This window comes from Giraffa tippelskirchi, chromosome 8 (genome assembly GCF_054371585.1).
Source record: "Giraffa tippelskirchi isolate mGirTip1 chromosome 8, T2T-mGirTip1v1.2.pri, whole genome shotgun sequence".
Taxonomy (NCBI): Eukaryota; Metazoa; Chordata; class Mammalia; order Artiodactyla; family Giraffidae; genus Giraffa; species Giraffa tippelskirchi.
In genome coordinates this window covers 161,713,248-161,741,203 of record NC_137282.1, presented here as the reverse complement: position 1 = coordinate 161,741,203, position 27,956 = coordinate 161,713,248, and the positions used below count along the sequence as shown (strand labels likewise).

Sequence of the window (27,956 nt, the reverse complement as noted above, 5' to 3'; positions counted from 1 at the left end):
TACTTCAGAAGAGATCTTCAGAGATTGTTAACAATCTAGAAAAAGCCCCGCCCTTGGTTCGCTCTTCCTGACTCTCTGCCACCCCCCCATCCTGAAATTACAGTCTCTGCTGCCACTTTTACCTAAAACAAAGCTACCAAATCAGTATCGTCTTAGTGATTGAAGTCTTTATTCTTTAAACAGGTTTAACTATATGGTGAATTTGAATTATTTTTTTGATGCTTCTGTAGACTCCTGCAGCCTCTATAGAGGATTGAAAAACCGCAAACACTGTGGTGAGTGTGTGCATGTGCTAGTCTGTTGGTTGAATCCATTTTGCAAAATTAAAAATGAAAGCACTCTTTAAAAAATTCTCCTCTGCAGGTAGCCTGCGGCATGGCATTTCCTGGCAGCAGGAAAAGGCAGTCAGGCCTCTCTGCACGTCTTACACCTCCCTTTCAGTTCCATCTCTTGGCCCTGGAAAGAAAAATGTTCTGGCATCAGCATGTCCCTGTCATCTCTGTTTGGGTCGGGTACCACCTGCCTCCAGAGCCCGGGGGAGCCCTGCGTGCATTGCCCGGGTGCCACCTGGTGACGTGGTGGCCGTGCCAGGCCTCGTTGCTAATAAGCCGGGGGGAGGGGGCAGTCACAGGGGAGGGAAGTGCCAGCTTCACAAAGCGTCCAGCCCCAGCCCCTCTTTATTACATTAGCTCGTTAAGGCTGCCTGCTGTCTGAGGGGGAATAAAAGGCCTGGGGCACCGCAAGCTGTCAGTCGCAAGCAGGGTGCCAGCTGTAATTACGACCTCGGTTTCTTTCCCTTCTTCCTCTTGCTTGAGCCCCGCCCTGAGCTCTTTACTGTTCAGCCTCAGGATGGGAAGGGGACTCTGATCATTGGTCATCAGTAGCCAGAGTATGCACCCACTCAGGTGACTCTTCAAAAGAAAGCTAAGCTGGACTTTGCTGGTGGCCCACGGTCGAGACCCTGTCTGCCAGTGCAGAGGGTACAGGCTCAATCCCTGGTTGGGGAATTAAGATTCCACATGTGGCAAAAAAAAACAGACAGACAGTGAAACCGTGATGCAGCCTCCATCCAGCAGCTCCGCCGCCTGTCAGAGCCCCGGCCTTGCCTGCTGTGTTAGCGGCGCGGCTGGTCCAGGACCTCCTCTTACGTTTCTCATGGTTGCCTCAGCATGCGCGGTCATCTTCCACTGGGAATATTTGAGTGTGTTGGTGCACATCATGGTGTGGCGGGCTGTCTCGAAAACACTCCCCTGCTTCCAGACTCGCTCCCCGGTCGCCCTCACCTTCCTGCATTTCCCCACCTGGAGATGCAGCCCTCAGGGCTGGCCTCCTGCTCCTCTGGTCCGAGTGTGAGAAGGGCAGGAATTCATGGCCTCTCCTGGAAGACTGTCCTTGCAACTTCCCTCCCAGCGTGAACGAGGTCACACCGCGTTCTGGATCGAAGGTCCTACTCGAGAGGGAGGAGGGAGCCTCAGGACGTAGAGAGGGAGGGGGCCAAGGAAACCCAGACTGTCTTCCTTAGGAGCCTCCATTTCTTTTTCTTTTTTTTAAAATGAGATGTAATTCACATTCCGTGCAATTCACCATGTAACGTGTACAACTCTGTAGCATATGCATAGGGTTGTGCAACCACAATCTAATTTTACTTATTTTATTTTTTGTTTTGTAACTTTTATAATGTTGTGTTGGTTTCTGCCATACAATGCAAACCAGCCATAATTATACATGTATCCCGTCCTTGTTGAGCCTCCTGCCACACCCCCCCTCTGCCTCACCCCGTCTCACCCCTCCAGGTCATCACAGAGCCAGCCTGGGTTCCCTGTGTTACACACAGCTTCTCGCCAGCTGTCCATTTTACACACGCTGGTGCATATATGTGAATACTACTCTCTCTGTTCGTCCCACTCTCTCCCGCTGGGTCCACAGGTCCTTCTCTACCTTTGTGTCTCCGTTCCTTGGGTAAGAGCACGTGGTGCAGACACACAGCAGAGCTCTGTGCTCTGTGCTCTGTGCTCAGTCCCTCAGTCGTGTCTCTTTGCCACCCTGTAGACTGGAGCCCACCAGGCTCCTCCGTCCATGGGATTCTCCAGGCAAGAACACTCGAGTGGGGTGCCATGCCCGCCTCCAGGGGATCTTCCCCACCCAGGGATTGAACCTCTGTCTCCTTTGTCTCCTGCACTGAAGGCAGATTGTTTACCTCTGAGTCACTGGGGGAAGACCCACAACAGAATATTACTCAGCCATAAAAAGAATGAATTTGAGTAAATTCTAGTGAGGTGGATGAACCTAGAGGCTGTTATACAGGGTAAAGTGTAAGTCAGAAAGAGGAAAACAAATAATTGTATATCAACATATACATATGGAATCCGGAAGAATGGTGTTGATAAACCTCCATTTCTTTAATTGGTAAATGTGAATAATCCCATCTGTCTTAAAGGCCTGTTAACTTAAATCTTTTTTGGAATCAGATGGGAGATAAATACCACATTTTCAAAAATTCTAGACGGTTTTTTCCTCCTCATTTTTGTATTTCTGAAGTCAGTATTTGTCTTACAACCAGTATCATCTCTCGATTATTGTGGCAGCATTTCCTAATGGTAAATAAAACCTGCTGCTGCTGCTAAGTCCCTTCAGTCGTGTCCAACTCTGTGCGACCCCACAGACGGCAGCCCACCAGGCTCCCCCATCCCTGGGATTCTCCAGGCAAGAACACTGGAGTGGGTTGCCATTTCCTTCTCCAACGCATGAAAGTGAAAAGTGAAAGTGAAGTCGCTCAGTCGTGTCCGACTCTTAGTGACCCCATGGACTGCAGCCTACCAGGCTCCTCCCCCATGGGATTTTCCAGGCATGAGTACTGGAGTGGGTGCCATTGCCTTCTCCGAATAAAACCTGCAGTGGGATCTTACAGTCAGTGGTGGCTTGGGTTTGATGAAGTACCGTTTAACCGAGCTGGGCTGTTGGTGCGATAAATGAAGTAACTTGAGCAACGTATGTAGAGTCCTGCTGGTTTGGTGGTTTATGTTGTCGAGTAAAACTTCCTGGCACATGAGTAAGTGACTCAGTTGTGAGATGAGCGAAGGGGACCTGTGGAGGGAAGCGTTCAGGAAGTGATCCCGGGGAGTTCAGCGTGTGGGGCCGTGAAGGGTGAGTCACTGCTGGAAGTCACTGGGGTGGTCCCTGGGGTGGTGGCCCTGGGCCGTGGGAGCTGTCAGGAGTCGGAGGAAGCACGGTCCCCTGCATCTCATGTCCACTTGGCCAGGGTTGTGCGAATAAAGGGTTCAGACCACAACACTGTCGACCAGAACTTTCAGCGCTAACGGGAATGTCCTCCATCCTGTCCAGTATGGTGGCCACTGACCACATGTGGCCTTAAGCTGAAGCTGCACCTGAATGTAACTGAGGAACTAGATTTTTAGTATCATTCGGTTCTAATTAGCTTAAAGTAAAGGAACCACATGAAGCTGTCAGCTACCTTGTCAGATGGCTCCATGTAGAGCACAGGGAAAGGGTACGAAACACCAAAGGCTTGAACAGCCCCCCCAGGAGAATCGGGGGGCAGTCCGCGGGCCCAGCGCAAAGGGGTGCTCATCCCGAGGCATCTTCTGCAGCTTCTCCCAGCGTCTTGGTTCGTAGACTTGGAACTACCGCGTCTTGGAGGCAGCACTGGGTCCCGTTATGTGTTTCCGTGTTCTCCTCTATGAAATGGGCATCCTCACTCCGGAGCCTGTTTTCAATAAAACACAAGATAACGAATGCAGAGGCTGTCTGTAAACGCGAGGCATTATTTTGGTGGCTGACTGTGCAGAAATTAATCAGGCCAGATCTTGGTCAGCATCTTTGCCTTTGCTCAGGCTCAGATCACTTACACACCAGAATGGAAATAGAAAGTGCTCACGTGATGTGATTTTTAATGTCGTCCTCACCCTGTTAAGATTTAAACTGGGAAGCGGGTTTGCAGTCTCTTTTCCTGGGGCAGTGACTGTGGTTGAGAGGGCAGCTCGGGGCTAGGGACCACTGACTTGTCCTGGAAAGGGCCAGGGCGTCAACGCTGTAGGTTTTGTGGGTTACATGCTGTCTCTGTTGCTGCTGCTTCTTTTGTAAAAAACTTTTAAAAATATAAAGCACGTTCTTAGCTCTTGATTATACGGAAGCAGACCCCAGCCAAATTGCATGACCCCTGCTCCTGACCTGCTCGGTCCAGTCTGGCATGGTAGCCGCTCGCTGCCTGGGGCCACGGACACTTGAATGAAAATTGAATTTCAGTTCCTACTAACGTCAGCCACATTCCAGGTACCCCGTCGCCACACGGGCCTGATGGCAGCGGAACGGGGCAGGAGGACAGAGTATCCCCAGAGCATGGAAAGCTCTGGGGGCAGCCCTCTTCTAGAATTTGGTCAAACCCTAACTTTGCCGCTAACTAGCCTGATGGCCCGAGACGAGTTGTTGACTGTTTCCGAGCCTCTGTTCACGCGCCCGTAGAATGGGGAAGAGAAGAGCTCACCTCTCCCGAGGATGCGGTGAAGAGTCAGTGACTCTGAAGTCCTGCTGCAGGCCTGGCCACTCTCAAGCTCACTGCTAATACTGCAGCTCAGCTACGGCGCGTTATGATTCATTCTGAGAAAGCTTCCCTTTAGAAGCTTTATTTAGAAGAAGGGTCATCATCCTTTTTGCAGGACGTTCATGAAGTGTGACCCTACATTTGGATAATCGTTGCCCAGTGAAGGGAAGCTCTCTGGGCCCTGAATTTCCTGTCTGTCATCCCTCTGACTTGTTCTCAACTTAACCTTCTGTTCCCGTTGGTGCTCATCCTGTAGTAACTGTGTGAAAAATCCACGCTAAACATTTGTTGAGCTTGGCGATGGGGTGGAGATCCAGGTCAGCGCTCCGGGGACGGTGCCCCGCAATCAGAAGTGTCATCAGTTATTGTTCGGCTTATGAGGGAGCTCAGCCGACACTGTGTTGATTGGCGCGCCTTCAGGGCTCGTGTGTGACCTGCTGCTGGGCAGCGAGTCTTCTTTCATCCGGAGCCCTGAGCCCAGCGGGACGTCAGGAGACCAGCCTGGGGGTTGCAGGCTTCTCACACCCACTCCCCGTGGGCACCTGTCAGCCCCGTATCCATCACGTGATGGCGTGAACATGCCACCGAGAGCCAGCCCTTTCCTGCAGTGATCTGCCTCTGTCCCCATGGATCAGAGGTCATGGTCATGACCAGCTGATATCAGCTGATAACGGTAGTACCGTTAGTAATCCCAGATGATCAGTGATCACGTGAGGGGTGTGTGTGTGTGTACACCGCATCATACTGTTAGCACCCCAGGAGGGCCCCATGCCAATAGACAGGAAGTGGCTGGATCCTGGTTGTTCACATCCAGGGATGCTGGTGATTATTTAGAGAAGTTAGCGTGAGGTGCTGGAAGGGCTCGGCTGAAGTAACAGAGCTTAGACAGAGGAGATGTTCTGGTTTTTTGTTTTTCAGTTTGCACATCAAGGTTTCCCCGTTTCCCTCTGGGACATGCAGCCCTGTGTGTGGGTCTGGGCCGCTGGGCCACCAAACGGGCGAGGGGAGCGGATGTCTGCTGGGACCTTCCCGGCCTCAGGGGCCAGAGGTGGCGTCTCTGCCCCAGGCACATGGGGTGAAGAAGTGCTGATGGCTGGAATCTAGAAAGCGGGGCCTCTGTGCAGGGGGCTGGAAGAGTTAGTGACTGGCCCTTAGGCAGGGAGCTGAAATTTCAGGAACCAAGGAATCTAGACTGACAGGCTCAGGAAGCAACTTAGACACAGTAATTCAGTGTCTCTTAGTCCTGGAACGGACTTTATCAGGATCAATCCCTAACACTTGGTGGATAAAAGAATCAGGGCAGTAGCAGCACCAACCAGCTCTAGAAGTGCTGACGGGTTCTGAGCGTTCGGCACTCTGGGCTGGTACCGAGGCAGAAAGACCCCTGGAGACCTTCTTTAGTGTTTACAGCGACCCATCGGGCACTCCTGCTGCTGTTCCCTCCCCCCGGCACCCTGGAGAAGGTGACAGCCCCAGGTCCCACATTTCCATGGGGGGCATGGAGCTGGGTTCGGCCCAGGCGCCCCGGTGGCGGGCGCCCCTCCCGCCTTCCACGTGCTCCTCTTCTCTGCTCCCCTCGCAGACTGTACCCACGCCTGGTGCACCTCTCTGGGTCTCATCTTCCGTCTGGACACCGAGTGGTTTGACTCGACTGTTCCAGCCTGAGGTTTTTAGATCCCAGCATCACAGGGATGCTTGGTCCTGTGGGTTGAGCCCTGGGAGGCCACGTGTGCTGTCTGTCGGCCATGTGCGCTATCTGTCGGCCATGTGGTGGGCTCAGGAGGTACTGACCCAGGGAAAGACACCCCGGCTGTCCCGTGGCCGCAGGGCAGCTGGAGGGGCCTCAGGTCCGTGTCCACTCTGCCGGGTATTCTCACCTGGAGGCAGCATCTGTCATGCCTGAGGCTAATTTCTTCAAGTCCTTTCATTGGGAAGTAGGTATCAGGGTTAGCGGTGTCCTGGGACAAATGTTTCTTCCCGAGCTCTGGAGTCAGTCTTCAGCTTGTATATTAGACTCTGACCTTTGCTTTAACGGTTCTTCTGAACGCTGCCCGCATCTCCACGCCATCTTCCCCCAAACAACGGAGGTTGGAGTGCTCAGGCTTTGAGGGTGAAGCTCAGCGGGAGTCTGTGGCTCTGTCTCCAAGGTTGTCGGCCGCCAGGCGGTTACTCGGCTCCTCGTGAAGAGCCTTGCACCAGTTCCACGTATATCAGGTGCCCAGGCTTCTTCCAGCCCATCTGTCGCGGCTCAAAGAGTCAAGAGGGCTGCGGTCTACGATTGCACCTCCTAAATGCTTCCGCTGACCTCCGCGCCTACAGCTGATTCTGTGGGCGCGGTTGCTCCGTGATGCTGTCTGACGACCACACACAGTCATCACTGCACGCGTCATAAAGGGCGTGTTGTCTCCACGCCCGGGGAGACGAGGGCTGGTGCAGCACAGTGGAGTCCGGTGGTGAAGAGACCCCAGGTCCCCGCTGAAAGACGGCAGGTTTCACGGAGCATAAGAGCTTGCTCGCGGACTTGGGTCTGCGGTGCCTCACGGGCAGCTCGTGGATCTGCAGAGCTTCAGCCCTCGCCTTTGGGAAAACCAACAACGCGGGCACCCCTGTGTCCCCTGGCGCCGCTGCAGCTGTGAAATAGCTCAGATTCGGTGCGTCTAAACCCAGACCATCATTCCTTTTACTCTCCTCAAACACACACATGCCCGCTTATCTTCCTGATTTTATTTCTTCTACTACTTTTATCCATTTCATTCAGTAAGTATTTACTGAGCTCCTACTATGTGACAGGAACATTTCTAGGCGCTGGGTATACACTAGTCAGTAAAATAGGACAGAACACTACTTTCTGGAGCTTACAGTCTGGTAGGAGTAGACAGTCAACAAGGTGAAGGAGTGAATTACATTATCTAGTGTGACAGGATCATAAACGATGTCATGGAAATGAAGCAGAGAGGAAGGGTAGGAAGCTCTGATTTAGAGGGGTGAGTGTTTCCATTTAAAACAGGAGAGTCTGCCAGTGCCTTGCTGGGCAGGTGACATCTGACATTTTCACAGTGTTGTGACCTCCCAGTCGTCAGACGTGAAGCTCTCCTTTGTCCTTCACCTGCAATCAGTTGACAGGTCCCATCATTTCAGCCTGGGTGACACAGCTCAGTCCGTTTCCTTCTCTCTTTGGCTGCTATTACTTCTATATATATATATTTTTTGGTGGTGCCATGTGGCATGTGGGATCTAGTTCCCTGACCAGGGATCGAACCCATGCTCCTTGCATTGGGAGCATGGAGTCTTACCCACCGGACCACCAGGGAAGTGCCCAGCTGCCGTTACTTCTGGTTCCAGCCTTCATCGTCTTTTCTCAAAATGCTCAGTTGCCTTGGTCCCCAGAGAGGCCTGCGAGGCACCAGTCCCTTTTCAGTGGACGCATGTGACGCATAAGCTTCGTGTCCTGTCACTGGACTCAAACAGGGCATAGACTTTTGTGTTTGTTTGCTTGTCCTCATTTACTGTTTGAGGTTCATCCATGTTGAACATTTATCAGTTCAATATCTTCTATTTTTTATAATTGCCAAGTCGTATTCCCTGGAGTGGTGGGTTTATCACAGTTTGTCTCTCTGTCTCGGCTTGTGAGCATCTGGGTGCATCCAGTGTGGGTCTGTCCCGTGTGATGCTGCTGTGAACATTCACACACACAACTTTGGGTAGACGTGTGTATTCGGTTCTCTTGAGCAGACAGGACTGGAAGGGAGCGAAGGTCCCTGGTAACTTGTGTTTAACTTTACGGGGCTGTCGTGTAATTTCCCCAGTGATTGTACCATGTGTGTTCCCACTGAGGATGTGTGGCTGTGATAGCCCTCCTGCACAGTGACCTCCAGAAATCCCTGCCTTCTGGGGGTCACGCCTGTGTGTGGTCTTCTCCCATGTTGTGTCAGGGTTGGTTTGAGTGTAGAACACAGCAGAAATGAGGGACCTTACTTCTGAGCTCAGGTTATGAAGTACACTTGCTTCTTGATTGGTTGGAAGCCAGGGTTACAAGCAGGCCTCTGCAGACACCCACGAGATGAGGAGCTGAGGCCTCTGGCCAACCCCCAATTAGAAACTGATGCCTCCTGTTAACAGCTCTGTGAGTTAGCTTGGAAGCACATATTCTGGCCCAGTGATACCTCCAGATGACTGCAGCCTTGGAGACACCTTGATTACAACATCATGTGAGACCCAGAGTCAGAACTGCTCACTTAAACTGCTGTTAGACTCTGAGCCATCAGAAGCTGTGAGAGGATTAATGTTTGTTGTTTCAAGCCACTGGGCTTTGAGATCAGTTGTTACACAGCAATGGATAGCAATGAGACTTCTAGTATCTCCCCCTCCTGAGCAGCATTTGACATCATCAGCATTTTTTTTTTTAATTGATAAGAACTTTATTTTTAAAACATAAAAATAGCAACCATTAGAGGGGAATCTTCTTTAACTTAATCTTTTCTTTAACGTTTGAAAAGTATCTCATCTTTGTTAAGAGTTCCTTGGCTTTTTCAAAATCGTCTCTTTCAAGAGCTCTGCTCACATCGTCAGTCAGTTCTTTCTGTTTAGCTTAGACCTCTGGCTGAAGAAATCTGGGTGGACAAGGCGCTGCAGTTGCTGGTATCTTTGCTGGAGCTTCACAGTGTCGACGCTGAAGGAACGGTTGGTTGCAGTCCATGGGGCTGAAGTAGTCTCGAGTCGGGTCGGGTGGCTGCAGCACGCGGCACTGATGCCAGAAGAGCCTGTCCCCCCGCGATGGGCCCCCTAGGCCGCCGCAGCTCCGGCATCGTGGGGGGCTGCTCCCTGCCAGCGACGCAGCACTGTAGTCTCACAGTCTTCTCCCGAGCACCCTGTCGGCCACAAGCCCGACACCCGGAGCGAGGCCCCAGTCCTTCCACTCCACGTCAGGCCGCAGGCTGCCTCCCCGAGGCTGACCGGGCTAGTGCTACTGATTGGCTTGGGGGCGTCGGCGGCGTTCTTAATGAGAGATTCTTGCAGGTGTCTTGTACCTCGTTGTAATTTTAATTTGCATCTCTCTGATGACTAGTGATGTTGGGCATCATTCTTTGTTTTTTTCAAGGTCAGATTTTTCGTGTTGTTAAAAATATTGCCATTTGTGAAGTGTCTCTCCCTACTTTTGCACATTAAATATAGGGGTCTTTTGCCTTTTTGAAAATTTTGTTCTGTCCTGCAGATCTGTTGTACTGTCTCCACAGGAGTTGAGGATCCTTACCAGTCATGGCCTGTGCCCTTGTTGCTGAGCAGAATTGCTGTAATTTTTTTTTTTTTAACAGTATTTGACTGTGCTTAGCCTTAAATTCTCAATATCTGTCTTTTTCTGAAGTGACCTTGAGTTAATAATCAGGCACCACTGAAGCTAATTCTCTAGCCACCACTCAGATTTCTTCCATGTCATTAATCACTTCTCTTTGTCTCTTGCCAGTTCCTAAGAGATGTACTTCTTCCGTGTTGCAGGATTCCTTCTCTGCCCTTAGAATTTTTTCTCCCAGCATCTGCTTCATTTCTACACACATGTGCAACATTCATCATTTTAATTACCTGATTCATATTTTATAATCATCCCTAATTTTTGTTTCCATCATAATCTTATCTTCTTTCTGACTTGTCCCTTTAACACTCACTGCTTTTGTACTTTCTAGATATCAGAGATGAATATTATTCTTCTTAACCCTTAAAAAATCGGGTTAAAAATAGTAAGGGATTCTAGTAGCGTGATCCTCAGTTAGGTTAGCAGAATTTTCATAACATCCACCTCATGAAGTTGTTGTAAAGATTTAATAAGATAGCATATATCCTGACTTTCCTATATTAAGAGATGACCCAAAATTTAGACTCCAAAAAAGTAAAATCTATTCTGCAAACATTATTACAAAATTGCTATTTACTGCAAGTCTTGTTTAAATGAACATCTCACAGCTTTATGTTGAACACAGATTTTTTAATTCTACCAGCAGTGGAATCATTGTTGGTTTTCAGTCACTCAGTCATGTCCGACTCTCCGCGACCCCATGGACTGCAGCACACCTGGCTTCCCTGTCCTTCGCTGTCTCCTGGAGCTTGCTAAAACTTGTGTCCAGTGAGTCAATGATACCATCCAACCATCTCATCCTTTGCTGCCCCCTTCTCCTCCTGCCCTCAATCTTCCCCAGCATCAGGGTCTTTTCCAATGTCAACTCTTCAAATCAGGTGGCCAAAGTATTGGAGCTTATGCTTTAGCATCAGTCCTTCCAATGAATATTCTGGATTGATTTCCTTTAGGACTGACTGGTTTGATCTCCTTGCAGTCCAAGGGACTCTCAAGAGTCTTCTCCAACACCACAGTTCAAAAGCATCAATTCTTCGGTGCTCAGCCTTCCTTATGGTCCAACTCTCACATCCATACATGACTACTGGAAAAACCGTAGCTTTGATTAGATGGACCTTTCACATCAGCAAATATTTGCTGAGCATTTGCTATATGTAAAGCATCGTGCTAGGTCTGTGAGTGCCAGATGACACTCGGCGTATTTCCTGTGAATTTGAGTTTGTTTGCTCTTCATCTGGTATTCATCAAGCCTGTGTTCTGGGCACGGCTCATGTATGAAAGTGAATAATCCAGAAATCGTGTCATCCAGGAGCTCCCAGATGAGAGGCGGACATGGTGGAGGGTGGTTCCCACATTGGTGACTTTGAATCAGCAGGAAAGGCTCACGCAAATCACGGAGGCAGCTTCCGGGAGCACAGCCCCTGTCTGGGGCTGCCAGGGAAGGCTTCCCAAAGGGTAACATTGGGACTGAAGTTTGAATGGTCAGTAGGAGTTCCCAGGGGCCAGAATAGGGCGATGGCGTTCCAGAGCGTGCGAGATAACGGGAACACAGAGAGAACTAAAGGACTGCAGGAGGATTCCGTGCACGCGTCCGTCCTTGCTGCAGAAGGCGGGGCTGCTGGAATCAAAGATGGACAGATGTCATGTCTTTGGCTGAAGAATGTCTTTTTCTGGTAGGTTCCAGTCTTTTTATCGATGGTAATCCAGCTGTGAGTTATGATTTGGGTGTGTTTGTGGGAGGAGGTGGGCTCAAGGTTCTTGTACTATTCAGTCTTGTCTCCAGCCTCCAAAAATGGACAGTTTAGAGGGACAGGTCTGCATCGGACACTGTCCTATCTTATTCTTGTGACTCATCACTCATCTCAGCACTGACCCACGTTGCTTATGTTCACTTCAGGAGCGCGTTTGCTGCCTCTTCTTTTTTGGTGATTATGAAATGTTATGTAATTTGATTATTTCAATGCCTTTGTTACGTAATTGGAGCCTCGATTAATGTAGCTTAAAAAGATAATTTGTTCTCACTTGATAAATTCTGTGTTGCTAAACCAGTTTTCTGTCTCTCTCTGCAGCCTCTGCTTATGTAATTTGTCAAGTGACCATAGCAGTGTGGCCACTGCGCTGGACACAGCAGAGCCGGCTTCTGTCCTGTCCTGTCCTTTAAGCGAGTCATCATTTTGTGTATCTTTGTGGCGTAAGTCCACTGTCAGCCTCTGATCCCCTGTCAGTGTGATCTCAGGGGTCCACAGCCACCTACAGAGTCTCCTTCTTCAAGCCTCAGGGAGCTCTGCTTTTGACGGCCCTGCTGTGTCCCCGTGTCCTCACCCCAATCTTCCCGTTCCCACTGGGAGCAAAGTGGAGACACGTTTCCTATGTTGGAGAGGGTGGCCCCTGTGGACGGGCAAACCAGGGTTGAGTTCATGCCTGCTCTTCCTCCTCTCTGCCCATCCTCAGACTCCGGGCACCCCCACTCTTGTCCCTTTTGCGTCCCAGCCTTCTTTACTTCCGCAGTGTCTCCTTTGCCATGTCGCCTGCCCACGGTCACGTGACTGATGAGTAGCATCTCAAGCATAGACTCACAGAGAGGTTCGATCAGTGTCCCTTTTCTCCCCCGCCCCACCCTCTAGAACTCAAGTGTTCAAAGTGTCCTGATAGTCTTGTCGAAAAAAATGAGGTGAGGAAAAAGCAATGGAAAATACCTCTGTTACATGCCTCCTCGTAGTTCAGATTCATCTTTTCCTTCTGTTTGACCCTTGTAACCCGACGAATCTGTTGGTTTGTTTAAGGAGTGACTGTTCTTCCCTTGGGATCGCACCTCCGAAAATGACCAGCTGTGGGAGGTGATGCACCCGGGTGCTAGAGGTTGGTAGAAGAGGGGAACTTTATCGTTCCCCCCCATCACCTCATTTTCTTCCCTCTCAAATGATAAAGTCTTTTTCCAACTATGCACTCTGTGGAGGTCAGAAATGTGATTGCAGGTTAAGCCCAGGGAAAATTGTAGCCACCTTGTATTAGAGCCCACGTTTCTAGCTTTTGATCCGAGGTAGGGTGGCCGCTGGAAGATGTAAATTTGTCATTCTTTTCTGCCCATGGTTCACCTTTTCTTTCCTTTTCTGCATTGTCATAACTCTCTAACTTTATTATATTTTCTCTGTTTTTCCTCTCTTGGCAAACCTTCGTGCTCCCAGCGGAACCAGAAGAAATTGTACATGGGGTTTTGATATTTTGCCAACTGTTTCCTATAATTAAAAGTGCATTGGAAATGCGAACACAGCCTCTGTTCTGCTGACGCTTCTGGTGTCTAGTCTAATAGAAACACAAAAGGTGCAAAGAAAGAACTGGAGGAAGGAAGAGAGACGGAAGCCTGCTCTTCAGGCCAGAGGCTCCTTATGGAACATAAACCCTTAAGCCTCTGGGTGATCTGTTCCAACTCTGCTCTTTTATTTGGGTCAGAAGACCATCTGTTAAGTTTTATCCACAATTAAACCCGTAACAGGGGAGTGGGGGTTCATGTCCTCGCAATTGGCTTGATTCACAGGAATTGTCTTCACAGGTGAAGTGATCCAGAGCAGAAACCCACCCAGAACTGTTTGGGACCTGTGAGAGCTTGCTGTTTAAATTCTCACGCTCTAAGCGGGAACAGTAAATAGATTACAATCCACGTATCAGCCCTGATTGACTGGCTGCCTAGAGTTCAGGGCTGGCAGGCTCTCCAGGACGAGGCTGGCGATCCTGCTAAACTCCTGCCACCTGGTGAGGGCCTCTCCTGGTGCCCCTTTTCCTTAAACCCTCGCACGGCTGTGTAGCACACCAGTTAGACTCTAAGCTCTGCTGGGACAAGGAACTTATCTTTCTTTCCACCATCGTAGCATCAGTGTCTAGATCTGTCCCGGGCACACTGTCGACACCTGGTAGATGTGCGATGAATGAATGAATGAAGAAATGAGACTCTTGTGAACATTCAAGTTTCGTTCTTTTGACTTTAACCAGCAAGGCCTAAAGTTAGGGACTTGGTCTGTCTGTGTATTGCAGTGGGCTGGACGTAGAATTGATTCAGTAGTGAAGCCCAGGACACAGAGCTGCAGGGGAAGGGGCCAGGGTGCCCAGAAGAAATGAAACAAAGGACTTTGGCCAACAAACGGCCTCACTGCCGGTCACCCTCTAGTAGCCTTTTTAAGTCGCGATAATTGCCAGTCGGTTTTCAGATAAGCAGTTGGAAGAGATGACCTCTAACTTTCACGCTTTATCAATAATTTCACCTTTTGATCACCTGTCGACTTTTAAGTAGATAATATAGAGCAGTAAATTCGGCTCAGAAACTCTGAAAAGAAGAAAGTAAACATTTTTGTAGTTTAATGAGATAACAACTGGACTCATGTGAAAATGCCTGTAAAGAGGGAGTTTATTCCTGCGGCTCCTGTGACTTACTGGGAGGCAACCAGAATCCTTATTCTTTCATACACAGCACATCCTTTGTTTCTTCAGCACCATAGTGATTGCCAGGAATCCCAAGGACAGAGGACCCTGGCAGGCTACAGTCCTTGTGGCCGCAAAGAGTCGGACAAGGCTTAGTGACTAAACATTTAGCCTGAAGACTTCTATGCTTCTCTCAAGATCTCTCAAGTGTCTTTCCTGCAAGAATTAAACGTTTTTTTCTTTTCTCCTCAAATGTTGGCAAACCCTCTTCTGGCCTAATGTTCAGTTCCTTCCACTCCTGTCTCCATGTTGGAGAAAACTCATTTCGTTAAAATCATCAATGGACCCTCCTCCCTGTCAAATTACTGTGACCTGCTTTTCCATTAGAATTCCCCTCCTCCGCCAGTTGATTCCTCTCCTGACTCTCTGCAATGACTTTGCCACACAACCTCAGACTGTGTCTTCTCTCCATTTTGGAGCGGGCGTTCCCTTCTCTTTGACCCTTGGTGTGGAGACGTGCTGCCTGCTTTCCTGGCTGATCTGTGGCAGGCCAGGGTGCTCAGCCGGGTCATGGTCTCTTGGATGTTTTTAGATGATGACTTCTCTGTTGGTGTTCTGGGAGTCAGTCCAAGATCATTAAAAGTCAGACCTCATGAGATGTTCAGCTTTCAGAATATTTTGTCAGCAAAGCAAAGAAGAGTTTTGGGAAGCTGGTGAATTTGTTCCACCTAAAAGCTGGACACCTGTGCACAGCATACAGGAGACGGGGCTGTATTAGTCCACTCCAGCTGCCCTAACAGAGGCCCACAGACCAGACAGGGTCACTGAAACATCATCCCTCACAGTCTGAAGGCCGGACGTCCAAGGTCAAGGTGTCACAGGGCTGGTTTTTCCTGAGGCGTCTCTCCTTGGCTGGCAGGTGCCACCTCCTCCCCGTGACCCTCCCAGGGTCTTCTCTGTGTGTGTCTGTGTCCTAATCTCCTCTTACCAGGACAGCAGAAGACTCAGAGTCCACCTCAGTGATCTCATTTCACCTCATAACCTCTGTGAAGACCTCGCCTCCAGACGCAGTCACCCTCAGAGGTCCTGCGGCTAAAACTTCACCATGTGAACGGAGGGAGGGCGCAGTTCAACCCGTCAGGGGGTAAGTGAGACCCAGCCTCATGTGAGCAGGATGCAGTGGAAACAGGCCGTCAGGACGCTGGCGTGGAGCAGGCGCCGGGCCCCATCCCGCCTCTCTGGGTGCCGAGCATCTCTCAAGGGCGGATCTTTTTTCCAGGCCTGTTGAGGATGAAATTCTTCATGTGAGACAGAGGACAAACTAGACAGTATGTGGACTCATTGACTGTCTTGGATTAAATGTCAGAAAAAGGAGTGAGAGGAACATTGTGCTCTTTTCTTAATAGTAGAAGCCGACGTGTTTCACCAAACTTGATTTCCCTCCCTCAGTTTTAAGCCCGGTGTAACTATTACCGTGATAAGGAAGACATCAACACTGAAAAGGAAAGAACTTCGTTTCCTAAATGTGTTTAAATTGTCTTCCTCAACGTTGTTCTGATTGAGACCTATAAATGTGGGTGGTTTTATCATCCTTAGTTTCATTTTAGGTAGAAATTTAGAAAATACCTGCTTTAAAAATGCAATTCCTTAATTTGTTCTCCTCCACCCCAAATAAGTCATTCATTAATCTTTCTTTGTAACAGGAACTGGAGCGTCTGAAGCCAATTAAGTGTTTGATATTGTGAATAAACGGGGCCACCTAGTTGGCTCAGTGGTAAAGAATCTGCCTGCCAGCGTAGGAGACACCAGAGATGCAGGTTCAGCCTCTGGGTTGGGAAGATCCCCTGGAGAAGGAGATGGCACTCCAGTGTTCTTGCCTGGAGAATCCCATGGACAGAGGAGCCTGGCAGGCTACAGTCCATGGGGTTGCAGAGTTGGACACAACTGAGCGACTATTGTGAATACACACTTGCAGTCCCCTTTCCCCAGATGCTATAATGTAGGGATCTTATGGCTGATTATACAGCTCTGGAGCCAGTTTTGAGAGGGATAAAAATCCTCCAAACACATCTCCTTGACTGCCTGTGTCAGGGACTCCAAGGGGTAAGGGGATCTCTCTGGGGCTGTTTAGGACTTAAATATTTGTTGACTTAGGCAATTTGAAGTTACTTGCTGTTTCACTGAATGGAATCTGGGACAAATCTTAGAGGATAAGAAATGGTTTAATTTCTTTCATATTTTAGAGTTCTCTGTTGGAAATACAGTCTCCCCTGATAAGAAAATCTTTCTAGATTGTCTGGGAAGATATGTTTGTTTGGGGTGGGAGACTTTTCAGGCTCTTCCTTTGTCTCCTCTGTCCTCATCGCCAGGCCTTTGGCTATTTCAGTTCTTAGTCCTGGCTCAAGAGCACCCGCAGGGGAACAGGGATGCCAAGGTCGGAGTCGGATTAGCCAAGTTAGATTCTTGACAGCGAGCAGCCTGACGGGGCTGGTGTTACTTCTCATCAGTCTGGGGACCTTCACACCTTTTGTGTCTTCTCCAGATTTCAGACGGATCCAGGGAGGACTCTGTTCACCTCTGTGTCCCCAGCAGCAGAGGGACCCGCCCACACCAGCCACTCAAGACCGTGGTGTCTGAGTGATTGTTGAATGAGGACTGGGGTCCATGCATTCCTTTGTGTACAGTTCCTCCAGAGAATAGCGTTACTTTGTCTCGCTTGCTACTAACCCCTGCCGCCCTCCTCGGAGCTGGTCCCCTCCCACACCACCAGCAGGCAGCCCCTTTGCAGGTTGAGTCCCACCTTTTCACAGCAGGACAGCAGTGTGAAGACAAGAGTATGATGGCTGGGGGTCTCTCCATGAAATCAGGAGAACCAGGAACATGGATGAGCCAGGAGGCTGGCATTTTGGATGTGGTCATCACATCATGCCTGACCCAGTGCTTCACTGGCTGACTTCCAACCTAGTTGTGGCCAGAGCGAGACCTGAGAGGTTGGAGCAAACACCTTTTTTCAGAGTCACACATCTCAGGAGCAGAAAGAGGTGAAGCAAGTCAGGCTGTGCGCTTCTGTAGCCATGTCTTTACTCCCTGAGATGCAGTCTGTACCTGGGATTCTTCACCTCCATCTCCCATGAATTAGGGCAGTGTGGGAAAAGGAAAGAGTGGGTAAGAATGGAGTGAGAAGGTTGATTTTTGGGTAAGAGTGGAATGAGAAGGTTGATTTTTTTTTAATATGTAATTTTATTCATGGGCTTATTTCTGGCTGTGCTGAGTCTTCATTGCTTCGTGGGCTTCTCTGGTTGCGAAGCACAGGCTCAGTAGTTGTGGCGCATGGACTCAGTTGCCCCGTGGCGTGTGGGATCATCCCGGATCAGGGATCGAACCTGTGTCCCCTGCATTGGCAGGCGAATTCTCTACCTCTGGACCCCCAAGGAGGCCCGAGAAGGTTGATTTCTAATCTCCCATCTGCTAGTGACTGGGGATGACCCTGGAGCAGGCGTTTCCTCTCTCTGGGCTCCACCTGCTCATCCACTAGATGCGGGAGGTCTGTGGGTTGGTAGCGATGATCGCTGCTCTTTAGTTCAGTGCATTAAGGAAATCCACAGGCCCTGACTTCCCTGTCAAGTTCCCAGCGTTCGCTGCACTTCCGGCTTCAGGATCCTTGGTCCCTGTTTGGTTCCCTTGGCATGGTGACATCACTGCGTGCAGGAAGAGAAACCTGGTGCAAAGCTGGGTACCACTTCCGGGTCCCGGAGTGTCCTCCCTAAGGTCATTCGTTGCTCTTTTAAAGACCAAGCCTGGCTCAGCTAGCTGTCACTCCCTCCTGAAACGTTGGGTGCCACCCTGGCTGGATCTCCTGTTCGTCGGCCTTGGTCCCCAGCTCTCCCCGTGGATGGCTCCCTTCCCTCTTTCTGCTGCAGGAGTGATGATGGGGGCACCTGGGATTCTGGCGGAGGCAGACACCAGAGATGCCAAGCTGAGGGCCAGCGTCCTCTGCAAACACGTCGTTTTATGAAGATACAATTTTTACACGATCCTTCGCGTCAGCACTTCTGCCCTGGATGGTGTTTTAACAAGCCAGACGGGAACACGAGCCAGCCCTGTCCCGCTCAGCTGTGCCTCCCTCCCATCCTGCCGCCCCGCTCGAACCTTCCCAAATCTGCCTGCAACTTATCCAGTGACTGCAGCCTCTACCCAGCAACTTAGGGGACGGCTCTCAGGGTCTCCAGCATGGTCCCCAGAGCCCAGCCCTGCCCCGCCTGCTTCACTCCACCGAGCACACTCACCTGCGTCACCTGCGAGCACCCCTCCATCCCAGGCAGCTGACAGCAGGGCCCCTTGCCAGGCTGGGCCGCGCAGATGTGTGCCCAGGACTCTGTCTTAGACAGCAAGTGGTCCAGACCCTGCTCAGTGCCTGAGGCCGTGCAATGAGGACCTGCTGAGCCGAGGATGGCTGAGTCTCCTACTTCAGACGAGAGAGTCAGCAGGCCGACCAGACAGGAAGGAGGAGGCGGATGCAGAAGGCGGGGCAGGGTCATATTTAACCTCCTGGGGGGATGATTCCCTGAGGCTCCCCTCAGGTTCCACCAGTCCCCTGAACATTTTCATAATAAATCAACCTTTTACTTTGTAAATTCAAGTTTAATTGCTCTCAGTTGCACCCAGAAGAGTCATATCTTACCCTCCTGAGCTTAGAGCAAGTTGAGAATAAGACGCCAGAGCAGATGGAGGGAGCAGAAGGCTCACTTGATTTCTCCCTGACTGCCTCTCTGTCCGGGGCCATCACTGCTTGCCCTCCTTTCAGTTCAGTCTCTCAGTCGTGTCTGACTCTTTGCGACCCCATGAACCGCAGCACGCCAGGCCTCCCTGTCCATCACCAACTCCCGGAGTCCACCCAAACCCATGTCCATCGAGTCATATCAGGCATCCTCTCTCCTCTGGCTGAAGTGGAAGCACAGGAAACAGCAGATTTCCAGCATTTGAGGTCTGCCTCCTCCAGGAATAAGGACCGATCAAGAACTTAGTCCTTCCACACGGTCTCAGTGACGGGCAGAGCGAGGGGGTCGGAAGAATTGCCCTCCTGGAAATTTCTCTGCAGGTGGAAACACAGGCCCGCTGGAAGGAGAGCCCCTTACCATGAGCCTGAACCAGAGCCTGAACCTCAACTCCCGCGATGGGTGGATGCCAGCGTTCGGATGGTCGCTGGAGGGCAGGGCTGGGTAGAGACGCGCCGAGCCCCGGCTGCCAGCCTCCCGCGCGGCCGTGCCATGTGCTGCCTGCAGCGCTGTGAGCCCGCACCCCGTGTGCTCGTTGGGCTCCATGAGCAGGCTTCCCGGGCTGGTCTCTAGTACCCCCACCCCCGCCTGAGGTTTTCCGGCCAACAGCCGGAGGCCAGCGAACGCAGACAGCAGGTGGGATGCTTCATGCTTGTCGGTCACGTTGCTCATGATGCTTTGGGCCTGGGAAGGGTCTGCTCTGAGGGACAGAGCAGATGTCGCTCCCAGACGCAGCGACAGTGAGAAAAGCCATCTGCGGCCGGGGCTGGTCATTTAGGCAGGTGTGAAAGCAGCTAGGTGGAAAACCGCTGAAAGGCGGCACACGAGAAGCTAGCAGGGAGATCTGCCCGTAACAGTAAACCTTCTGTGTGGCTCGGGGCAGCCGAGTTCTCCACAGAGAGAGGCTGAAAGGCTAACCGGCTATTTAAAGCGTGCCCCCTTCCTGGATGTGTGTCTGCTGTCAGCGGCTTTGATTTTTCAGCCCAGGATCACTGTCCTCCGGGTTTGCACGTTTGGGTGCATGCACACTGCTGGTTGGGGTTTCAGATCTTTGTACAAACTGGTTCTCACAGACACCTGGCCTCTCCAGCCCCTCTCTGCCACCTACCTTCTCTGTGCACACAGCGCTCACAGCCTTTCAAAGACAGGTTTCAGAATATGGCAGCAAAAAGTGGATGGCATCCAGCATCTTAGCGGTCACTTCCCTGTGCCGAGCCCAACCAGCTCTCCCCTGGTTGAGTGCGGTCCTGCCAGCTAACGTTGACCTACAGACTGGACACGTGACTCAGATGTTTGTGTCCAGGGCCCATCTGGGGTCTGACGTGTCATCTCATTGGTGTGTCTTGTACCAATTCGTGAAAACAGAAGCCTTCTCTTTTTTTCCCCCAAAGACTAACGTTTGGGCTCCCTCTGACTTGTAATGGCTAAAAATGAGTTTGAAGCATGTTCCTTTTCATCTCTTCTTTCAGCTATTAATTTTTAGTACTTTCATTTATGTTTAAAAAAGCGGTTAGACGTGAAAGTTTCCAGACAAGAATGAGTAATTGGCAGGCTGAGGTAGAAGCTGGGAGCTGGCTCTGGTTTTCAGAGAATAATCATGATGGCTTTCAAGGGAGGTGAAAACTGTAATCAGAGCTTACTCTTTGAATCAGGGCATTGTCCAGTGTCCCTGCTCAGCGCTCAGTGATCTCTGGGGAGGCAGGTCAGATGCTGAGGGTTGTCTCTGGACACGGAGGGGAGACCCAGGGGACGGCAGAGGAACAGAGCGGCTCAGAACATGGGGGACGGGCTGGAGGGGGCGGGCGGGGGGACATGGGTTCTCAAGGCTAAGGCAAGGGGCCCTTGGAACTCCCGGGTGACTGACTTTCCGGGGAGGAGCACGGAAGGGGTGTCAGGAGGGTAATGAGTCAAGCTCGGCGCCGAGGCTGGAGGCAGGGGGACAAACGGACGGTGCTGCTGCCCTGCCCTCCCGTGAAAGCGGGCGGCTGCTTTACATGGGTACGGCCGTGGCGCACCGTGGGTAGGAAAACGGGTTATTGGGAAGAATAGCATCCACAACACTGCATCTACATATAACCCACACCCAGCGTATGCATATTCTTGCGTGTTTATATAGACACACGGCTTCTGGTTTGTTTCTCTTTTACTCAAAATACATGATGTCGCCCAATCTTGTTTTCTAATGTCCGGTGGAGCTCTGAAGGGTGGTGCTGACCGTACTTTTAGCTTTCTATCTCGTGAGGCCTGCCGGGCCGGGGATGCCGGAGATTGCCGCCAGGAAGACGGCAGGGAGGAGCAGGACCCGGGGGAGTCTTATGGGGGTGGAGGGAGGCAGGGATCAGCGGGCAAGGTGGCTTTTCTCTCTTTTCTTTTTAAACAAAGATTTTGCCTCATTTCATCCTTTTTTTTTTTTTTAAATGTAGTGATTCTGAGGTTATCTCAAGAGTGAAAGTTCCCCGCTCCGTTTTCAGGGATGGCAGCTCTGGAAGCCGGAGAAGGAAATGGCAACCCACTCCGGTGTTCTTGCCTGGAGAATCCCAGGGACGGCTGCCGTCTATGGGGTCGCACAGAGTTGGACACGACTGACGCGACTCAGCAGCAGCCGCTCTGGAAGCCACGTGGGCACTGGGGGGAGGTCCCACCGGGTCATTTTGCCCCTCCCGGCCTGACGCCGGCCTGCCTGCTGTGTCCATCTCGCAGCCGTGGACCAGGGCCGGCCGGCCCCTCAGGTTCGCCGGCTCAGCCTCTCTGCGCCCTGCCTGTGCCCCGGGGCAGCCTGCTGTCCTCCTTGTAAGAGGTTCTCCCCGGCCCCCAGAGCAGCGGGCACGGAGTCTCACACTTCATGGAAAGGATGGGGGAACCCGAGCCATCAGAATACAGGGCCTGAGCCTGTCTCAGCTCGGTGACCCCCGTGCCGGGGAGGCCCCTGGTCACCCATCCGAGTCGGACGGCTGTGTGGATGGCGGAGCAGAGCCTGACCTCACAGGGGAGCGGGCTCCCAGCCCTGCTCCCGAGGCCGCATGAGGAGGGGGCACCACCTAGCAGCTGAACCCACAGAATGGCTTCCTAGTAAAGAGGGGCAGCTGCCTGTGCCTAGTCACGGTGGGCCAGCGCCCAGGAGCCCTTCCCCCGGGTGGGCTTCCTTCCAGTGTGTTCAGGGCGGCTGTCCAGGTGAGTCTCCTGCTTCCTGTCCTCCTCCCCGGGGCTCTGAAGGCAGGAGCCCCTGGGACACAGCTATCCCCCCGGCCTCCCCTGGGCTCCAAGGGACTGAGACACAGGGTGAGAGGCACAGCGGTGACGGTGTCCGCGTGCCCACCACGTGTCTGCACTTACTGACTCAGGGGCGAGAGGCATGGAGGTGACGGTGTCCGCATGCCCACCACGTGTCTGCACTTACTGACTCAGGGGCGAGAGGCATGCAGGTGACGGTGTCCGCATGCCCACCCCACGTGTCTGCACTTACTGACTTGGGGCGAGAGGCATGCAGGTGACAGTGTCTGCATGCCCACCCCACGTGTCTGCACTTACTGACTCAGGGGCGAGAGGCAGGGAGGTGACGGTGCCCACATGCCCCCCACCCCCCCCACCACGTGGCCACACCTGCTGGTCAAAAGCAGCAAGTCAGAGGAAAAGTAGAGCGATGGAAACGGTAACAAGAAAGAACATAGAAGCCGAGGGGCAGGTGTTTTACATGAGAAGAGACTTAGGAAATCTTGGGATTTTTCTTGCCAAGGAAAATGAGGAGAGTGAAAGCAGTTATGCTTGGGGGGAAAGGCCTATAAATTACATTTAAATAGCTTTCCCCCAAAATATAAATCATGAAATTACATAAAATCATTTTGATTTCATTATGTTAACATTAATAAATTTTAATTTTCAGGTGCATATGCCTAAAGGCCTCCAGGCTCTTAAACACAAAATAATCGAAAAGCTAATTAATCACAAACGGGCAACTTTCCCAACTAACTCTAAGAACAGTTCCAATTAAGAAATAATACCCTATCTACAAAGTAGAATAAAATATACAAACTGACAAGAAACTTAATTACAAACCATAGAAACTGAAAAGAAAAACATAGGAGACTCATTTCCCAGGCCAGGTAACATCTCCAGGTGTGTTTGGAGGAGAAGCTGAAGGTGGCCCTAAATGGGCTTTTCTGCGTCCTCCTTATCTTGTGGAGCCTCTCTAGGCCATTGAATCTTGACTCACGTGTTTCTCATCTCTTCCAGTTTTGACATTAAAAGAATGAACACGTGAAGATCGTGCACACTTACTGGGCCTCTTACTTAAACTGTCCTTTTTCTGCACCTGTCCGTGTCTTTAGCACATTCGCATCCCAGACACTCAGCACAGCATCTGTAACCCAGGAAATGCCAAATAATGTTTGTAACATAAATGGAGGGACACGTGATTGCTGGACAAATCACTTCCTTGGCAGAGGACACAGTGAACTAAAGCAAGCACAGAGCAATGACTGTGCTTCGCGAGGAAGCCTCTTCGAGTTTCCTACAGGATCTCGAGCTGTGTAGGTCTTGAGAGGTAGAGTCAGAATAACCTATTAGCGACCCCAGGGAGGAGACAGGCCTTCCTCGTTTCATTTTGCTTTAATTCAGCTGATATTGATTGAGGTGCCTGAAGGTAGCAGCACATAATGAAATTGGAATTGCCTGGGAGTCGGAGGAGCAGAAGTAAATTCTAGCGCTGGCTCTGCCTCTAATTAGTCGTGTGACCTGTGTCCAGCTGGATCAGAAGCCGGGTCACCCATGGACCTCCTGGCTATGTAAGCCACTGAAATCCCTTTTCCTGCTTGGTGGGTTTCTGAGTCTGGAAACCCAGAGTGCTAACCTCCTGTTCTCATGATCTGTTGTGGTTGCTTGACTGTGGTGCTGTTGTTTAGTCCCTAAGTCATGTCCGACTCTGCGACCCTGTGGACTGCAGCCAGCCAGGCTCTTCTGTCCATGGAAATCTCCAGGCAAGAATACTGGAGTGCATTGACAAGCCCTTCTCCAGGCGCTCTTCCTTGACCCAGGGATCACACCTAGCTAGGTCTCTGGCATTGGCAGGCAGATTCTTTACCCTCTGAGCCACCAGGGAAGCCCCGCATGACTGTGTGGGTAAGCCGAAAAAGGCTGTAGATAAAGCATATTTGGATTCTGGCAAAGCACTTGGGAAAGTCTCCTAAGATACCCTTATGAAAAGAATAGGGCTGGATCGTTCACTTAGACGTATCTGAAAATTGCTGAACAAACCTCTGCAAAATGTCTTGATGAATGAACACGCATGCATGGAAAGAGGTCTCTTGCTTCACCCACAAGCCCCTGAAGCTGCCCCTCTTGTTCAGGGTTTTGGCAAGCCCTGGGAGGAGTGAAAGTCACGCCTCCAGCTTTTCTTCTGAGAGCCTCTTCCGTCTGTCTAGGGAGGCAGTGGGTTGGCCAGGGTGACGAGAATGATGGTGATCCTCACGGTAACTCCCGTCTAGGAAGCAGTTCAGCTGAAGCTCTGTTTCAGCAGCTCTCAGCCAGCGTGAATGAACACTGAGTCCTTGGGGCTCTTCGCTGTCTGAATTGTCACTTGGCCCACAGCCAGGTCCCTCCGGGTCCCCAGGATGGGGAAGGCTTTCCAAACCATTACAGACTCCAAGAGTCAAGAAGACATGATTCTGTGAGGTATATTTTAGATTTGTAAAGATCTATCAATAGGTCAGATGTGATAAAAAATCTTATCTCTTCATTGCATCATCTCTGATCTCCTACGTTATAGATGGGAAGATGCTTATAGGAAAGCAAAATAGGAAAAAAAAAATTTAAAAAGGTGATGAAAATCAAGGATGGGGAAAAAATCTAAGATTAAAGTGAATCTAGGAATGCCCCAGATATGTTTTGATTTTTAGAAAATTCTGTGTAGTACAAATTCACAAATACTCAGCCAAACCCTTAAATGAAGCACAAGTAATCTGCCAGCCATCTAGTTAAAACAAATTGTGTGAATTATAATGAAATTCTTTCCAACCAAATACACATTTTTAATGGAAGGAAATGTACTTCAGAGGAACGTTAAAAAGACACCAATCTGGGTCATCTTAGAGATATGCGTGGCCTTCCTTGCATAGTTATTCTGTAATGTTTTGTTGTTGTTAGTTGCTAAGTCATGTCCAACTCTTTTCTGACCCTATGGACCCCCACCAGGCTCCTCTGTCCATGGGATTTTCCAGGGAAGAATATTGGAGTGGGTTGCTGTTTCCTTCTCCAGGGAATCTTCCCGACCCAGAGATTGAACTCATGTCTCCTGCGTTGCAGGTGGATTCTTTACCACTGAGCTACCTGGGAAGCCCCTATTCTATAATAGTATTTGGGGATTACCTAGTTCAGGCCATTGTTTAGAAAGGGTTGGTGGCATTTAAAAGTCTAAACATCTTGAAAATCTGTTCTAAGTGTCTAAAAGTTTCCCAGTGTGAATGTAAAAATGCAGACATTCAGAGTATTCACCCTACAATTGGCTGAAGCTCTTCTGGCTGAAACACAAAGTAATCATGCGTTCAGTTTGCAAAATGACTGCATATTGCTGTGAGCAGCTCTGCATGGCGAAGAGTATTTTCCCTGAAATTTGGTGCCAACTCTCAAATCTTTCCAAATGTTTCAATACAGTGTTGCACTGACATCCCTTTATGTAGAGTCAGGAGATTTAAACTGTACTTCATTAATTCTCCCCCCAAGTCCCCCTTGACATTCCATGACACTTTTGCCGATAGGAATTCCTTGTGGAGTGACAGCCTGTATGGAAAGAACACCCCCATCCTAGCCCCAGACAGTGACCTTGGCTGATGTAGCCACTTCACAAGAATGTTTATGGCCCGTTTTGGATAAAGTAATTGGTGCTAAGATCCTGATCCAGCAGTGGGTTTTTGTGTTTCCCACGTTGACAATTGTGTGTCTCTAACCATATCTTACACCTGATACGTCTTCATTTGAGGTAAGTTTATTGTGTCACCATAAAATAAAAATAGTAGCAGAGAATATTGTAAAGTGGATTCCCATTTAGTAATTTAGTGCTTAGTGCCAAGTTGCTTCAGCCGTGTCCAACTCTTTGCAACCTTAGAACTGTAGCCCGCCAGACTCCTCTGTCCATGGGATTCTCCAGGCGAGCACACTGGAGTGGGTTGCCAGGCCCTCCTCCAGGGGGATCTTCCCAACCCAGGGATTGAACCTGAGTCTGTTATGTCTACCTGCATTGGCAGGTGGGTTCTTGACCACTAGCGCCACCTGGGAAGCCCTTTCAGTAATTTAGAATAATGTTAATTACATTTGCCGAAGCACTCAATTTCAAGGTACAGGCTCTTAGATCTGTAATTTAGTTTTCTGTTGGTTATTATTCAGGGTAATTAAACATGAACTGCTGCCACTGAGAAACACCTTCAGAATCTGGGTAATTCGGCACAACCAGAGTTCGTGTCCAGAGAAGGCAATGGCACCCCGCTCCAGTCCTCTTGCCTGGAAAATCCCATGGACGGAGGAGCCTGGTAGGCTGCAGTCCATGGGGTCGCGAAGAGTCAGACACGACTGAGCGACTTCCCTTTCACTTTTCACTTTCATGCACTGGAGAAGGAAATGGCAACCCACTCCAGTGTTCTTGCCTGGAGAATCCCAGGGACGGCGGAGCCTGGTGGGCTGCCATCTGTGGGGTCGCACAGAGTCAGACACGACTGAAGCGACTTAGCAGCAGCAGCAGCAGCAGCAGCAGCAGCAGAGTTCGTATCTTGCCCTCGTGAGGGCTGACACTTCTGTTTGGTAGCTCAGCGTCGCAGACCCTCCCAGCCTGTGCCACACCATCCCCACGCTGGCTGCAGGCTCTGGGAGAGGAGGCTGGAGGTAGCGCCCCGCCTCCTGGACGCCACACCCCTGAGCTATTGTGCCCCTCCCAAGCTTTGTGGACAGAACCCATCCTCGGCCCGAGGGACGGCATCAGGACCAGGAGGAGCCCAGGGGCAGTGTTTGCTGAGCGGTCTGTTTTCTGCCACGCCGCCTGGAAAAGAGTGGACAGCAGTGATAACAAACAGCTAGATTCTCAATCGTACAGGCTTTCTCAAATTTTAAATGAATTTTAATGACAAATTTTATTTGATTAACGTGACTTGTTGACACAGCCACACAAGCCAACTGTGTAATGGAAAACTGCAGGGACCCAGGTTATGGTGCTAGTTCTGCCTTCATTAGTTGTGTACATTTGTATTTGCCATTTAAATTATTTCACCTCTTTTCTCTTTATATCTGAAATAATTAGCTCATACCACGATCCCTTATAACTTCAAATTTTAAATTTCTTTATTCTACTCACGGTCTACCACAGGTAAATGTTTTCACAACCAGGCTCTGCACTTAAATAGATTGGGTATGTTTGCAGTCTGTCTTTGCATTCTTTTTTGTTAACCAAGGATATAAAATGTTCACTCAGGAACCCAGAATTTAAACGTACAACTCTGATTTCATTGGTACATGTACTACTCTGAATCAGTTTAATTCAGCGAAGGTTTAATTGTCTGCTGCTATGCACAAGCATTTTGCCGGGTGCTTGGCATATGAAGACGAGTACATCTGGTAGGCTTTTGTTCTGGGGTAACTAGTATTGTAGCATTGGAGACACACGTGCACAGATAAGTTCAGTGTGCTTTGGGAAGTGGGATGGCGGCTGGCCCAACAGTTAATGGAATGTGACTCTGTGCTTGGCATAGCTTGGGAGGTAGGCAGGGGTATCTGAGCTGAATCCCAGAAAATTAACGTAGTAAGTTTGGAAGAGCATGCCACATGGGGAAAACTTCAAGCATCTTCTTGGAACTGGAGCTGACCTGTCCAGCGTGGCAGCCACTGGCCA

General features: G+C 50.3%; 1 protein-coding gene and 2 long non-coding RNA genes across 6 annotated transcripts in view; 2 read left to right on the top strand and 1 right to left on the bottom strand.

The window, feature by feature from the left end:
- FARS2 (phenylalanyl-tRNA synthetase 2, mitochondrial) overlaps positions 1-27,956 on the top strand; it is a 289,117-nt gene that overhangs the window by 115,879 nt on the left and 145,282 nt on the right. The gene's annotated exons all lie outside the window — the stretch shown is intronic.
- Positions 153-6,885, bottom strand: LOC145517866 (uncharacterized). Its single transcript, XR_014062417.1, has 3 exons — positions 6,436-6,885; positions 3,473-3,724; positions 153-456 (listed from the first exon to the last, which is right to left on the bottom strand). It is a non-coding gene; the product is annotated as an uncharacterized LOC145517866 (long non-coding RNA).
- LOC145517872 (uncharacterized) lies at positions 6,977-15,690 on the top strand. Its single transcript, XR_014062423.1, has 2 exons — positions 6,977-7,209; positions 13,088-15,690. It is a non-coding gene; the product is annotated as an uncharacterized LOC145517872 (long non-coding RNA).